This window comes from Somniosus microcephalus, chromosome 7 (genome assembly GCF_052327205.1).
Source record: "Somniosus microcephalus isolate GS21.2 chromosome 7, FLI_Smic_1.0, whole genome shotgun sequence".
Classification (NCBI taxonomy): Eukaryota; Metazoa; Chordata; class Chondrichthyes; order Squaliformes; family Somniosidae; genus Somniosus; species Somniosus microcephalus.
Window position 1 is genome coordinate 44,849,928 of NC_140993.1, and position 14,751 is coordinate 44,864,678.

Here is a 14,751-nt window from a genome sequence, read left to right on the forward strand (position 1 = left end):
GGCCTCACCTCGCACTGCCGCCGATTTGAATCTGCCGCCGCTTTTAACTGCCGCCGGTCACTGCCCTTTCACAGGTCCGATGCTCTGATCGGGCCTCACCTCGCACTGCCGCCGATTTGAATCTGCCGCCGCTTTTAACTGCCGCCGGTCACTGCCCTTTCACAGGTCCGATGCTCTGATCGGGCCTCACCTCGCACTGCCGCCGATTTGAATCTGCCGCCGCTTTTAACTGCCGCCGGTCACTGCCCCTTCACAGGTCCGATGCTCTGATTGGGCTTCACCTTGCACTGCCGTCGATTTGAATCTGCCGCCGCTTTTAACTGTCACCGGTCACTGCCCCTTCACAGGTCCGATGCTCTGATCGGGCCTCACCTCGCACTGCCGCTGATTTGAATCTGCCGCCGCTTTTAACTGCCGCCGGTCACTGCCCTTTCACAGGTCCGATGCTCTGATCGGGCCTCACCTCGCACTGCCGCCGATTTGAATCTGCCGCCGCTTTTAACTGCCGCCGGTCACTGCCCCTTCACAGGTCCGATGCTCTGATCGGGCCTTACCTCGCACTGCCGCCGATTTGAATCTGCCGCCGCTTTTAACTGCCGCCGGTCACTGCCCCTTCACAGGTCCGATGCTCTGATCGGGCCTCACCTCGCACTGCCGCCGATTTGAGGAGCTGCAGAGATACAGCAAAGGCCACAGGACTTCGGCACCCATGAAATGACACGGGGTTTCGAGAGATGTTATCGCTGCGGCAGATCCAACCATGACCAGAGGGACTGCTGGTTCAAGGACAAAGCATGCAGGCAATGCGGAAAGATGGGACACATTACACGTGTGTGCCAATCTGGAAACAAAAAATCCACTAACAGGAAAAGAATCAATAAGGAAAAGCACAGAAAGGTACAAATGATGACGGACAGTAGCTCCGAAGACCAGAAGAGCGATAGCGACTCCGGGAACAAGAGACTAAGCTCTCTCAAATTACATAATGTAATTGCCAAAGAAGATTACCAGACCATTTGGGTTACCCTCACAATAGCAGGGTCCCCAGTTAAAATGGAGCTAGATACAGGTTCAGCTCTGACTGTCATAAATCGATGGGATTATGAGCGGCTATTTCCGCATATACCTTTAAAAGACACATCCATTATCTTGAAAACATATACGGGGCAGAAAGTATACCCCAAAGGAAAAATAAGGGTGCCTGTTGTATACAACGGCAAGGAAATACAGAAGTTGTATTTATACGTTCTACAAGATGGTGGTCCACCGCTGTTGGGACGTGAATGGATCAGGAAAATACGTTTAGACTGGCACTCCATTCAGGCACTGACGGTGACCAGTAAGGAAAAAAATGAAGATGACGTCATACCTGAACGATTAAAAGACATCTTGGCCAACGCCAAGGAAGTGTTTCAAGAGAAACTAGGAACCTTGAAAGGCATCACCGCCTCAATAAAAGTGGAAGATGCAGCAATTCCCAAGTTTTTTAAGGCAAGGCCAGTGCCATACGCAATTCGTCCAGCAGTCAAGGCAGAGCTGGAGAATTTGGAAAAGGCAGGCGTATTATCTAAAATAGATTGGAGCGAGTGGGCAACACCCATCGTCCCAGTCATGAAGAAAGCATTGAAGAATCATAAATCTGAAGAACAGAGAAAAATTCGCATCTGTGGAGACTTCAAGGTGACTGTAAACCTGATCCTTCACACGGTACAGTATCCTCTTCCGAGGATAGAAGATATCTTCGCCTCACTATCCGGAGGGAAACGTTTCACCAAAATTGACTTGGCACAGGCATATCTACAGATGGAGGTTGAAAAGGCCTCTAAAAACTATCTCACGATAAATACACACAAAGGTCTGTACCAGTACAATTGACTGGTTTTCGGAGTAGCATCCGCTCCAGCTATCTGGCAAAGAGCTATGGAGCAAGTCCTCCAAGGGATTCCGGGGACTCAATGCGACCTAGACGACATCCTTGTAACAGGAGAAAACGACAACGAGCACCTTGCCAATTTAGAGCAGATGCTCACTAGGCTGAGAGAACGGGGCCTACAAGCAAATCATCCCAAGTGCGAATTTTTCCGAAATCAAATATCATATTGTGGCCACATAATAAATAAGGAAGGGTTGCATAAGTCACCTGAAAAAATTGAAGCGGTAATAAAAGCCCCAGCACCTGAAAATGTTTCACAATTAAGGTCGTTCCTGGGATTAATAAATTACTATCATAAATTTTTACCGAACTTATCAACTCTTCTACACCCTCTTAATGAACTGCTACAAACAGGAGTAATTTGGAAATGGAACGAAGACTGCAAACGTGCCTTCCATAAATGCAAAGACTTAATCACATCCAAAGAAGTTTTGGCTCATTACATCACATCACTGCCAATCAGACTGGCTTGCGATGCATCCCCTTACGGCATAGGAGCAGTATTATCGCATAAATTCCCTGATGGCTCGGAACGGCCGATAGCTTTTGCGTCACGCTCATTGAACTCAGCTGAGCGTAACTATGCCCAAATCGACAGGGAAGCACTCAGCCTGGTATGGGGAGTAAAGAAATTCAACCATTACCTACACGGACAAAAATTTACCTTGTTGACTGACCATCAACCCCTCATCTCCATATTCAACCCTAAAAAGGGTGTTCCCATTATGACAGCTCAAAGGCTACAGAGGTGGTCCCTTTTTCTAGGGGCACACCAATACAACATAGAATGCAAAGGATCAAAACAGCATGGGAATGCTGACGGTTTATCGCGCCTACCATTGCCAATGGTAGAAGAGGCACCTACAGTAGACCCAGTGGAGATGTTCCACTCTACCACAATGGAATGTCTACCAGTGACAAATTCTGCCATTGAAAGGGAAACGAGAAATGACCCGACTCTCTCACGGGTCTACGATTTAACAGTGAAGGGATGGCCAGCACATGGCGAACCACTGTTGCCAGCATTCTCGCAAAGAAGAGAACAGCTGTCAGTGTGCCGAGGAACCTTGATGTGTGGATCCAGAGTGGTGATTCCACCCAAACTCCAGGATAAAGTGCTAAAGGAGCTTCACGAGGGGCATCTGGGTGGAGTTAAAATGAAGAACCTGGCCAGGGCGTTTGTATGGCGGCCAGGTATCGATGGAGACATCGAAGAAATGACCAAGAGCTGCCTAGGATGCCAGAAGGTCCAAAACGCTCCACCACAAGCCCCTCTACATCCATGGGAGTGGCCCTCATCTCCCTGGCAAAGGGTACACATCGACTTTGCTGGTCCATTTATGGACTCAATGTTCTTAATCGCGGTTGATGCACACTCCAAGTGGCCGGAGGTAATAAAGATGTCCTCCACCACCACGGAAAAAACCATCACAGTATTAAGGACCATATTTGCCAGGAATGGGTTGCCGGAACAGATCTGTTCTGATAATGGACCGCAATTTGTGTCCGAAGAATTCAGGAAGTTCTTAAAAAACAATGGGGTTAAGCACTACACGTCCGCCCCATACCATCCCGCCACCTATGGATTGGCTGAAAGGTTTGTCCAGACCTTCAAGAAGGCCATAAAGGCCATGGGTAATGAAGACATAAAACTTCAGCATAAGGTGGATAACTTCTTGTTCGCATACAGGAATGCAACACATATGGTTACCAACCAAACTCCCGCCATGATGTTCTTCAATAGAAACCTAAGATGCCGGCTGGATTTGGTCAAGCCCAACATCAGAAGGGACGTGGAGAACCGGCAGTTTCAAGGCATGAATGAAAGGCCAACTAGAATCTTCCAGATAGGTCAACAAGTTTTGGCCCGGGACTACCGTACCGCGAAGTGGCAGCCTGGAACTATCTGCACACGAGTAGGACCACTGATGTATACCGTGGATATCGTAGAAAGCATAATAAGGCGCCATGCTGACCAAATCATAGAGTCATCCGAAAAGAGACAACCTACACCACAACTCTATACGCCGAACGATGAAGTAGAGATACCCATATCTACCTCCGATCCGGTGATACTGGAACCCGATGAACCCGACACTGGCATTCAAGCTGAATCAGCCTTGCCAAAAGAACCTACCACACCACCAGAAACTGCTACACCACCGAGGCGTTATCCGGACCGAGTCAGGAAGCCTCCAGATAGACTGACTTATAATTAATTAACTACAGCAATGTGTATATTATTTTTCTTATAACATGTAATTAATAATTACTTGAAATATGATGTACTGGTTAGCTAAAAGGGGAGGAATTGTAGTGTATGTGCCTTTAAGAGCCCATATGTGCTGTAATGCCGGTAATGGCCACTCGGGCTATATAAGCCTGTATATTGTGTTATATCCGTTTGTACCCCTCCAGACTTTGCTTAGTAAACACCTATGAACCAACTCCTGTCTTCAGTGTCTCTATCAACACACGGACACTACAGGCGCCCTGTAGCCTATGCTTCACGAGCCCTTTCAAAAACAGAGCAGCGCTATGCGCAGATTGAAAAAGAGGCCCTGGCCATTACATGGGCATGTGAGCGCTATAGAGACTTCCTAATAGGCATGACATTCCAGGTCGAAACAGATCACAAGCCCCTCCTTAAACTATTGGGATCTAAAAACCTGGACGAGTTGTCCCCCCGCATTCAGCGCTTTCGGATGTGACTCATGCACTTTCACTTCACTATATTACATGTGCCAGGGAAGAGCCTAGCAACTGCTGATGTCCTCTCCAGGACTCCCTACCAGCCGCTGGTGGATGATTCCCTGAGGTGCAGTGCATAGAGAATTACGTACACTCAATGCTCACTGCACTGCCCATTACCGAGAAACGCCTGGCTGCACTTCGTCAAGAACAGGAAACGGATGAACTACTTCGTCAGGTCTTCACATACTGCCGTGAGGGCTGGCCAGATCATGCAAAACTTGACAACACTCTTAGACCTTACGCGGCCATTTCAGGTGACCTCACTATTGCACAAGGATTGCTGCTACAAGGGTGCCGGTTGGTCATTCCAGCATCAATGCAGAAAGACAAACTGCATGATGGCCATCAAGGGATCACAAAATGCAGAGCACGAGCCAGGTGTTCTGTCTGGTGGCCTGGATTAAGCGGTCAACTACAACGTAAAGTACAACAATGCCCAAGCTGCGCCCAAATGAGACAACAACCACCAGAGCCATTGATTCCAGATGACACCCCTGAGGGCCCATGGCAGAAGGTTGGGCTGATCTATTTCATTTGGATAACTCAACTTACCTGGTAATGTTTGACTACTTCTCTAAGTTCATTGAAGTTATCAAGCTCCTCTCCACCACTTCACATGCAGTCATTGAATGTATGAAATCCTGCTTTGCCCTTGCTAGTCTGAACAGATAATAGCCCCCAATTTGCCTCGGACACCATTCGCTCATTTGCCGACAGCTGGGACTTCACCCATGTCACATCCAGTCCTCTGTATTGTCAAAGCAATGGGGCTGCCAAGCACGCTGTCCAGGCAGCCAAACAGCTTTTTAAAAAGTCACCTGACCCATACCGGGCACTCCTTGCATACCGCTCCACACCTCTTTCTAGCGGATTCAGCCCTGCTGAGTTGCTACAAGGCAGAAAACTTCGTACAACCGTGCCAACTATGCCATCACTCCTGACCCCAGGCTGGCTCGACCTCCAGAATTTTACAGACAAGGACAAACAATCTAAACTAAGACAACAGGCCAACTTTAACAGTCGCCACAGAGCTAAGCCCTTGTGTCCACTCCTTCCAGGTGACTATGTGTGGATACGTGACTCCCGCAAAAGAGGCATTGTGCAAGGACAGGCCAACACCCCAAGATTGTATCTGGTTGATATCCAGAGCCAGATTGTTCGCAGGAACCGCAGACACCTCGCACTTACCCAGCAGCCCCCAGACGCTGCTGATGAGCCTTCCATTCCCGATGACTACAATGGGGATGCGGGTCCTGGAACTCCTCCACCCACAGGGGATACCCCACCTCCGTCTCCTCCACCCACAGGGGATACCCCACCTCCATCCGGGTCCAGACGATACCCTGAAAGGGTCCGCAATCCTCCTTCATACCTCCAGGACTTTGCAACATGAATAGCTTAAGAACCAAGACACCTCATTGGGTCAGAATAATACCCGAGGTATTTGGTGGAGGGTTCAGGCAGTCACCTTGTCCCTCCAAGCTTACTCTGCTTGCATTATTCGTCTTTCTCTAAAAAAAAGAAGAGATACATTGTGCATTAGAGATGTTATGTTTGTTAGAGTTTGTTATTTCTTAAGCACAGTAAAAAAGTAATGATTTGAAAGAAGGTCATTTGAAATGTTAATAGTAAAGGAATAGTTTTCAAAGTCTGTTTAGAAAGGGAGATGTGGTGATAGCTACCCTCCGCCCCGGTAGGGGGCGACGGAGAGTAAACAGAGAACGAAAAGGAATAAAGAAGCCTCGTGTTGATGGCTGAAGGAATACATCCCGTGTCCGTGTGTTGAGCACATTACAACTACCTACTTCTAGAAAATGTCATGTTAACTCTGTGTGGATTCAGTTCATCATTATTGTTTTTAACTATTGCACTTTCTGTTTCTTGCTGTGTGTCATTGCTTCTGTCTATTGCTTTACTTGTAAATAAATATTAATTTAAACAAATGCATTGGTATTTATCATCTTTCAGAGCAGACATGGGGAATGTGGTGGGTATTCCACGTTATTTTCCACTGCACTATATTGTAGTTAAGAGGTAATTGTGTCTCGTGAGCATGCTATTCCAGTCACAGCATCCATAAAGGTTCAGGTTTCAGCTCAGAACAGTCTCAGTCTGCTATGGAAACTGCCTTTCTGTCATGAGTACAAGTTGTTGGGACAAAACCCAAAGTGTCACACTTGTATTGGTAACAGACTATACAGATAAGTACCTATCTGTGATGGACTGTATAGCAAGGTGTCTATCCATGATGGTGGAGCTGAAGGCAATCACTTTGGTCTTCCCAATGTTTAATTGGAGAAAATTTCAGCTCATCTACATCTGGATGTCGGACAAGCAGTCTGACAAAATAGAGGCAGTGCAGCGTCAAGAGAGGTGGTGGTGTGGTAAAGCAGGGTGTCATCAGCGTACATGTGGACCCTGACTTGGCTTTGCATGTTGCTGCTGAGGGGTGGCATGTCAATGAGAAATAAGAGGGGCCCAAGGATAGATGCTTGGGGGGCTCCAGAGGTAATGGTGTTGGGGTGGGAAGAGAAGCCATTGCAGGGGATTCTCTGGCTACACCTGGATAGACAAGAGTGGATGCAGGCGGGGAAAGTTCCACTCAGCTGGACAACAGAGGAAAGGCATTGGAGGAGAATGGTTGGACAACCATGTTGAAGGTTGCAGGCAGGTCTAGAAGGATGAGGAGGGATGGTAGAATATGGAAACAGTCACAGGGGAAGCTGTTTGTAACTTTGATTTGGACCGTTTAGAAAAATCTGTCAGTGCTCTATGGGCAGACAGTAGCCATTCACTGGCTGCTGGTATCCAATTCTGGTATCTGTCCACTGGCATGTCATGAGCTATATATTTGGATTGGCAAAAAAGTAATTAGTGAGCTGACCCACATTATCGGGTGAAGGCGGCTGATTTGTGTATAGGCACACAGAAGCTTCGTGACAGCGATCCCAATAGTTCTGTACTGGGGCTGCATTATCACCTCCTAAGGATAACAACCTATCTGTGATGGATTTTGTTGTAAGAACCTAATCTCATCTATTATTGCTTTATGGTAAGCAACGACCATTGATCACTGGTAACCACGCGCCTGTTTCCATGGCAACCACCTACTCATTTGTCCCAGATTATTCAATATTTTAACTACTTTATTTATATTATACATAATAGAGAGCACTTGTCATGTCATTTTATTGAGCGCTTTGATTGGTGTGTGGGAACAACGTGGCTGAAAAATCACATCTGTCTTTATATGGTATCCAATGGTATCTGGTCATCATGTGACCATTGCTGTCGTCGTGACACTGTTCATTAGTCCCAGGTAACCACTGCTTATTGGCCATTGTTCAGGTCATACTTATTTACAACTGTTCACCAGTGAACCAAGCTACTTGTTTTACCCCATTTATATCCATGAGAAACATCAGTAATATATTTATATCCAGTGGATCTCTGCACAAACACAATAGAAAACATTTCTCAGGCCTTTATCAATTATTGCTTTGAACACTAAACCCTTGGGAACTGGCAGTATATAAATAAATGCCGATTCTTGTTATGTCCAGTATTCTTGAGGAAAGGGTAATGATATTTATTAGAAGCCATCAAACCTGTTCTTGAGTAATTGATATTGTCAAGATAAATGCAATCTGTAATGGGATTTCAACCTTAGTAAACTGTGCGTATTCAGCTCTTAAAGATTTATTGAGATACCAGATGGGTAGGTTTACAAATTTGTGCCCTTGGCATAGAGCTTTACTCAGTAGGAGCACATATGGTGGGGGATATGAAGGTCCTTGAGAAGGTGCAGAGGAGGCCCAACAGAATAAAACCAAGTTTTAAGGCCTTTAGTTATCGGGACAGGCTCAAAGAACTGGTATTGGGGAGGGGGAGGGGACGAATGCAATCCTGGTCGGGAGTTGGGGGGGGGGGCGGCGGGCGCAGGGTGGTGGTGGGGAGCCCAAGTTAGGGATGCCCAAGGATTGATTGTGGAGCCAGGAAGAGCATTCTTGCTTCTCCTGTGCTCCAAGGAAACCGTCATAAAATTATGGTCACGCACTGTTCAAAAGACGCCTGTTAAAATGGCATGTGGAGTGAAGTTGACGAGCGGGCAGTGAGTTGCACGCAGCAACGCTTTTAACACCCTGCCCATCCCATTGCGGTGATTAAAATTGGGGCTTATAATTCTGGAACTTATAGTCCTGTATCACCTTTCCGAACAGGAATGCATATAGTCTTTTTTTTCAATCAGCTCCACAGTTCTATCACTCTGTCACTAAAAAAAAGTTGCTTAAATTTTCAATTGTTCTTTGATCTCAACCACATCTTCCTTATTCTCCTCTTCTCGAGGGTAAATTCCTGGTTAAACTACAACCCTCTCAGTTCAAGAATCAGCCTCATAGTCATCCTCTGGACTCTCTTCAATAATTGTACATCTATTCTGTATTCGGGAGACCAAAAATGATCACAGTATTCCAGATCCAACCTCAGAAAAGCCTCATACAAGCTCAGCATTAGGGCCGAGTTTCCTGGCCTCTCCTGTCCTAGTGCTAGATAAGAGGAGTGCACTTGATGTATGCTGCTCTTGTTCAGGCCCAGAATGTCCAGTATTTCCAATCCCAAGCTATTTTCTTGGCCCAAGGACACCCCAAACCTTGGTAGGCCCTTCATAGATGGTAGGCCCAGGAACATTACATGCAGCTGCACATCTGGCCATGAGGATTGTGGCCTACTGGCTGACGATGGATATCAGTAGCCAGGAGGTCCCGAGTAGACATCATAATCCTGGGGGGTGGGGATGTTGAAGATATTGGAGGAGACTAATTTCAAATGTTTAGCCTGAACAGGACTTATGATGACCCTTCAGTTGGTGGGGAGCTCAGGAGCAGGCCTAAGAGCTGGCTTTTTTGGGGAACCCCTGCACTGGGGAGACCATCAAGCCTTCCATTAGGAAAATTATTTAAATGGCTTCATTGGGCCTGTTTTTAGTGCAAGATAATCTGCACCCACCCACCAGGAAACTCCTGGAAATCCCAGGGTAATGTTAAAGCGGTGAACATCCGACCAAGTAACCGATCATTCTCCTGGAACAGAGGTCAGGAAATTCATTCTATTCTCTCTTTTTATTGATAAGTTACACAACTAGCTATACATCCCAGCTTTTTATTTAACTTTTTTGCTCACCTTTGAACACTGAACAGAGAGTTTTAATGACTTATCTCCCTGAACCCCCAGATCTCTTTCTCTCTTTCCTGTTCTGTTACTTCAATCACGTTACCATATGATATGCAATCTTCTTCTACCTAATGTCAGAACTTTACACTTAACACTATTGGATTCCATCTGCCACCTCTATTCCCATTGACCTAGTCTACCTGAGTCCCTTTGGAGTATTGCATATTGGTTATCGGTATCGGCTACCACATTGTTATCTCTGGTGTCCCCCAAGGATCTATCCTTGGCCCCCTCCTGTTTCTCATCTGCATGTTGCCTCTTGGCGACATCATCTGAAAACACAGCGTCAGTTTCCACATGTACGCTGATGACACCCAGCTTTACCTCGCTACCCCTTCTCTCAACCCCTCCATGGTCTCTAAATTGTCAGACTGCTTGTCCGACATCCAGTTCTGGATGAGCAGAAATTTTCTCCAGTTAAACATTGGGAAGATCGAAGCCATTGTTTTCGATCCCCGCCACAAACTCTGTTCCCTAGCCATTGACTCCATCCCTCTCCCTAACATCTGTCTGATGCTGAACCACACTGCTCGCAACCTTGCTATCATATTTGACCCTGAAATGAGCTTCTGACCACATATCCGCCGCATAACTAAGAACGCCTATTTCCACTGATTATAATCGCTCAACCATTGGTGGCCGTGCCTTCTGTTGCCTAGGCCCTAAGCTCTGGAATTCCCTGCCTAAACCTCTCCGCCTCGCAACCTCTCTTTCCTCCTTTAAGACGCTCCTTAAAACCTACCTCTTTGACCATGCTTTTGGTCACCTTCCCTAATTTCGCCTTATGTGGTTCGGTGTCAATTTTATTGTCTTTTAATACTCCTGTGAAGTGCCTTGGGATGTTTTACTATGTTAAAGGCACTATATAAATACAAATTACTATTATTGTTAGCAACATTGGCCACTGTACTCAACTTGGTGACAACTTGCAAAGCAAGGAAGTTATGCAAAGCCTTTATAAATCATTGGTTAGATCTCACTTCTAGGAACCACACTTTTGGAATTATGACAAGCCATTGGAAAGGATGCAGAGGAAAATTACCAGAATGATACCAGGGAGGAGAGATTTCAGTGATGTGGAGATACCAGAGAAGCTAAAATTGTTCTCCTTAGACTAGAGAAGGTTAAGGTGAGATTTAATAGTGTTCAAAATTATGAGGTGTTTTGATAGAGTGAATAAGGAGCAACTGTTTCGAATGGTAACCAGAGAACACAGATTTAAGGTAATTGGCAAAAGAACCATAGGGGACATTGAAAGGATTCACAAATTTCATGTCTCCCCCGAATATTTACTTTTGGCTTATTGAAGAAACCCTGGCTGGACTGAGTTTAAAATCCAGGGCTCCAGGGCTCAACAAGATGGCTGCGGTCAACCTCATGGCCAAGGCCTGTAAGTTTCAGCTTGGGCTGAAAGAAGGAACTTTCCAGAAATTAGAAGGCAAACAGGCCTTCTGCATTTATGCATGAGAAGCAAACCAGTGGCATTCGGGCCTCTGATTAAAACCCATCGAGGCCGTTTGTGTAGTGTATGTACCTTTAAGAGAGAACTACTTTTACAGCTCCTGTATACTGTAGTACCGGCAATGACCACACCTGTATATACACCTTGAGCATGCCTCTGTACCCCCAGTCTTGAGACTACCCTACTCCAGTAAATACCTGTTGATTGTAAAGTTACAGCATCCGTGTGGTTATTGAAAAACATCATACTCTCAGAATCACGGATCTAACAGTGGCGATGAGTGTTGATTCGAATCTACCTGCAACTCTGCATTTCCCTTCGAAGATTCGCTCCGGGAGGGCGGTGAAAGAAAGTCGAGGCCAGAAGCACGGGCGTCGATCACGAGCAACCGCCCAGTCATCCGGCAGAGAGTGAACATCGCAGGGGAGGCTGTGGAGAGCCGGGCTTGGTTCCCCAGCCACGACGATCAGCAACAGACTGATGACAGGTGCAGTGCAGACCCTTCCCGGACAGCGACGGCTGGAGCCGACCGACGGCGGAGAAAAGCCGAGCAACGTCGAATGGGTAAGATAGAGGGTGAAGCGCACAGGGTGCAGCCGGGGGTTGAAAACCGAGCGGCGTTGAGGAAAAACAAAACGGAGAGAGAGAGGGTAAAGCAGCAGCCGGGTTCAGGACCGAGCGGCGGAAACGGGAAAGGCGCACAGAAAAAAAACGCGCAGAGCACAGCCAGGGCTCAAGGGCTGAACAGTGTCCATGGGGAGAAGAAGGGAGAGTGCGGGAGACGCCATTGAGCCGCGGAGAAGAAGGAAGAGCGCGGGAAGAAAGGGAAGCGCAGGAGACGCCATTTTGTGCCAGCGGAGTAGAAGGGAAAGCATGGTAGATGCTATTTTTGACAGTTAAATCACACCCAGGGATGCCGAAGAGTGGCAGTATCTCTACGTTCGACAATGAAGTCGAAGATTGGGCGACATATGTGGAACGTATTGAGGTGTACTGCAGGGCGAATGAAGTGCCAGATGCTAGGAAAGCACTGGTTTTGTGGGTGCAAAAACTTATGGGTCACTGCGAAACCTAATAACCCCAGAGAAGCCTGTGAACAAGAATTTCGAAAGCATAGTAGAAATCCTACAGGACCACTTAAACCCCACACCGCTGCTGATAGCAGAACGATTTAAGTTCCATAAAAGGAACCAACTCAAAGATGAAAGCAATGCTGAGTACCTAACGGAACTGCGCAAGCTATCGAAACACTGCCAGTTTGGAGTGGGACTAGCAGATACGTTAAGGGACAAGTTTGTGTGTGGGCTGCAAAGTGAAGGAACCCAGAAACGGCTTCTATCAGAAAAGGATCTTACGCTGGACAAGGCTTTCAGTATGGCAGTATCAAACGAAGCAGCCGCAAGGGGCGCTGCAGAGATACAACGGAGACCGCAAGAATATGGCACCAATGAAATGTCCTATGGAACAGGGAAGTGTTATCGCTGCGGCAGAACAACACATGACCAGAAGGATTGTTGGTTCAAGGACCAAGTGTGCAGACAGTGTGGAAAAGCAGGACACATAGCAAGAGTCTGCAGGTCTGGGAAGAAAACCAACAGCAAGAAATCTCCACAGGAGAAGTACAAAAAGGTACACAAGGTGATGGACAGTAGTTCAGACGAACAGAAAAGTGACACAGACTCCGGAAGCAAGGAGCTGGGTTGTCTGAAACTACATAAGGTGACCAAAATGGAGGATCACCAGACTATCTGGGTTACACTCAAGATAGACGGAGTCCAAGTGAAAATGGAATTGGACACAGGATCAGCCCTAACAGTGATAAACCAAGGGGACTACAAGCGACTATTTTCACATATACCCTTGAAAGCTACAGAGATTGTCTTGAAGACGTACACGGGGCAAAAAGTCTACCCCAAAGGGAAAATAAGGGTGAAAGTGATATACAAAGGCCAGGAAATACCTAAAATGGACATATATGTATTGCCAGATGGAGGACCACCACTGCTAGGATGTGAATGGATCCGGAAGATACAATTAGATTGGCATTCCATACAGGCACTGAAGGTTGAGGCCAAAAAGGATGATGACGTCACACCTGGACGACTGTCAAAAATGCTAACTGACGCAAAAGAAGTGTTCCAGGAGGGACTCGGAACACTAAAAGGCATAACAGCAATGATTAAAATAGAGGAAAATGCAAGCCCAAAGTTTCTTAAGGCTAGACCAGTGCCTTATGCAATCAGACCAGCCGTCGAAGCAGAGCTGGAAGGGTTGGAACGTTCAGGAGTACTGTCCAAAGTAGACTGGAGCGAGTGGGCTACACCCATCGTTCCTGTAATGAAGAGGTCGTTGAGTAATACGCCTGGGGAACCAAAGAAGGTCCGCATCTGTGGGGATTTTAAGGTGACAGTAAACCCAGTCCTTCACACGGTACAATATCCGCTTCCACGAATTGAGGATATTTTTGCCTCGCTATCTGGAGGTAAACGCTTCACCAGAATTGATCTAGCCCAGGCGTACTTGCAAATGGAGGAAGAAGAAGCCTCGAAACAATACCTTACGATCAACACTCATAAAGGCCTCTATCAATACAACCGGCTGGTGTTCGGGGTAGCATCGTCTCCGGCTATTTGGCAAAGGGCGATGGATCAAGTCCTGCAAGGGATTCCAGGGACCCAGTGTTATTTGGACGACATCCTGGTCACGGGCGAAAATGACAGTGATCACCTCGCCAACTTGGAGAAGGTGCTCACCAGATTAAAGGAATATGGGCTATGAGCTAATCGCCACAAGTGTGAGTTTTTCCAGAAGCAGATCTCGTATTGTGGCCACGTCATTGATGAAGAGGGGTTACATAAGTCCCCTGAAAAGATTGAGGCAGTAGTCAAGGCTCCAGCACCGGAAAATGTGTCACAACTGAGATCGTTCTTCGGGCTGGTAAACTACTACCATAAGTTCTTACCAAATTTGTCCACGGTATTACACCCGCTGAATACCCTACTGCAAACAGGGGTACCATGGAAGTGGAATGATGAACGTAGACGAGCTTTCCAGAAGTGTAAAGAATTGATCACATCAAAAGAGTTGTTGGCCCATTTCAACCCAGCACTACCAATTTGTTTGTCATGTGATGCATCACCCTATGGTATTGGAGCGGTGCTGTCGCACAGGTTCCCAGATGGGTTGGAGAGGCCAGTAGCCTTTGCGTCTCGGTCACTAACCTCAGCCGAGCGCAACTACGCCCAGATTGACAGGGAGGCCCTCAGCCTAATATGGGGAGTAAAAAAATTCAACCACTATCTGCATTGGCAGAAGTTCACCTTGCTGACTGACCACCAACCACTTGTCTCCATCTTTAATCCTAAGAAGG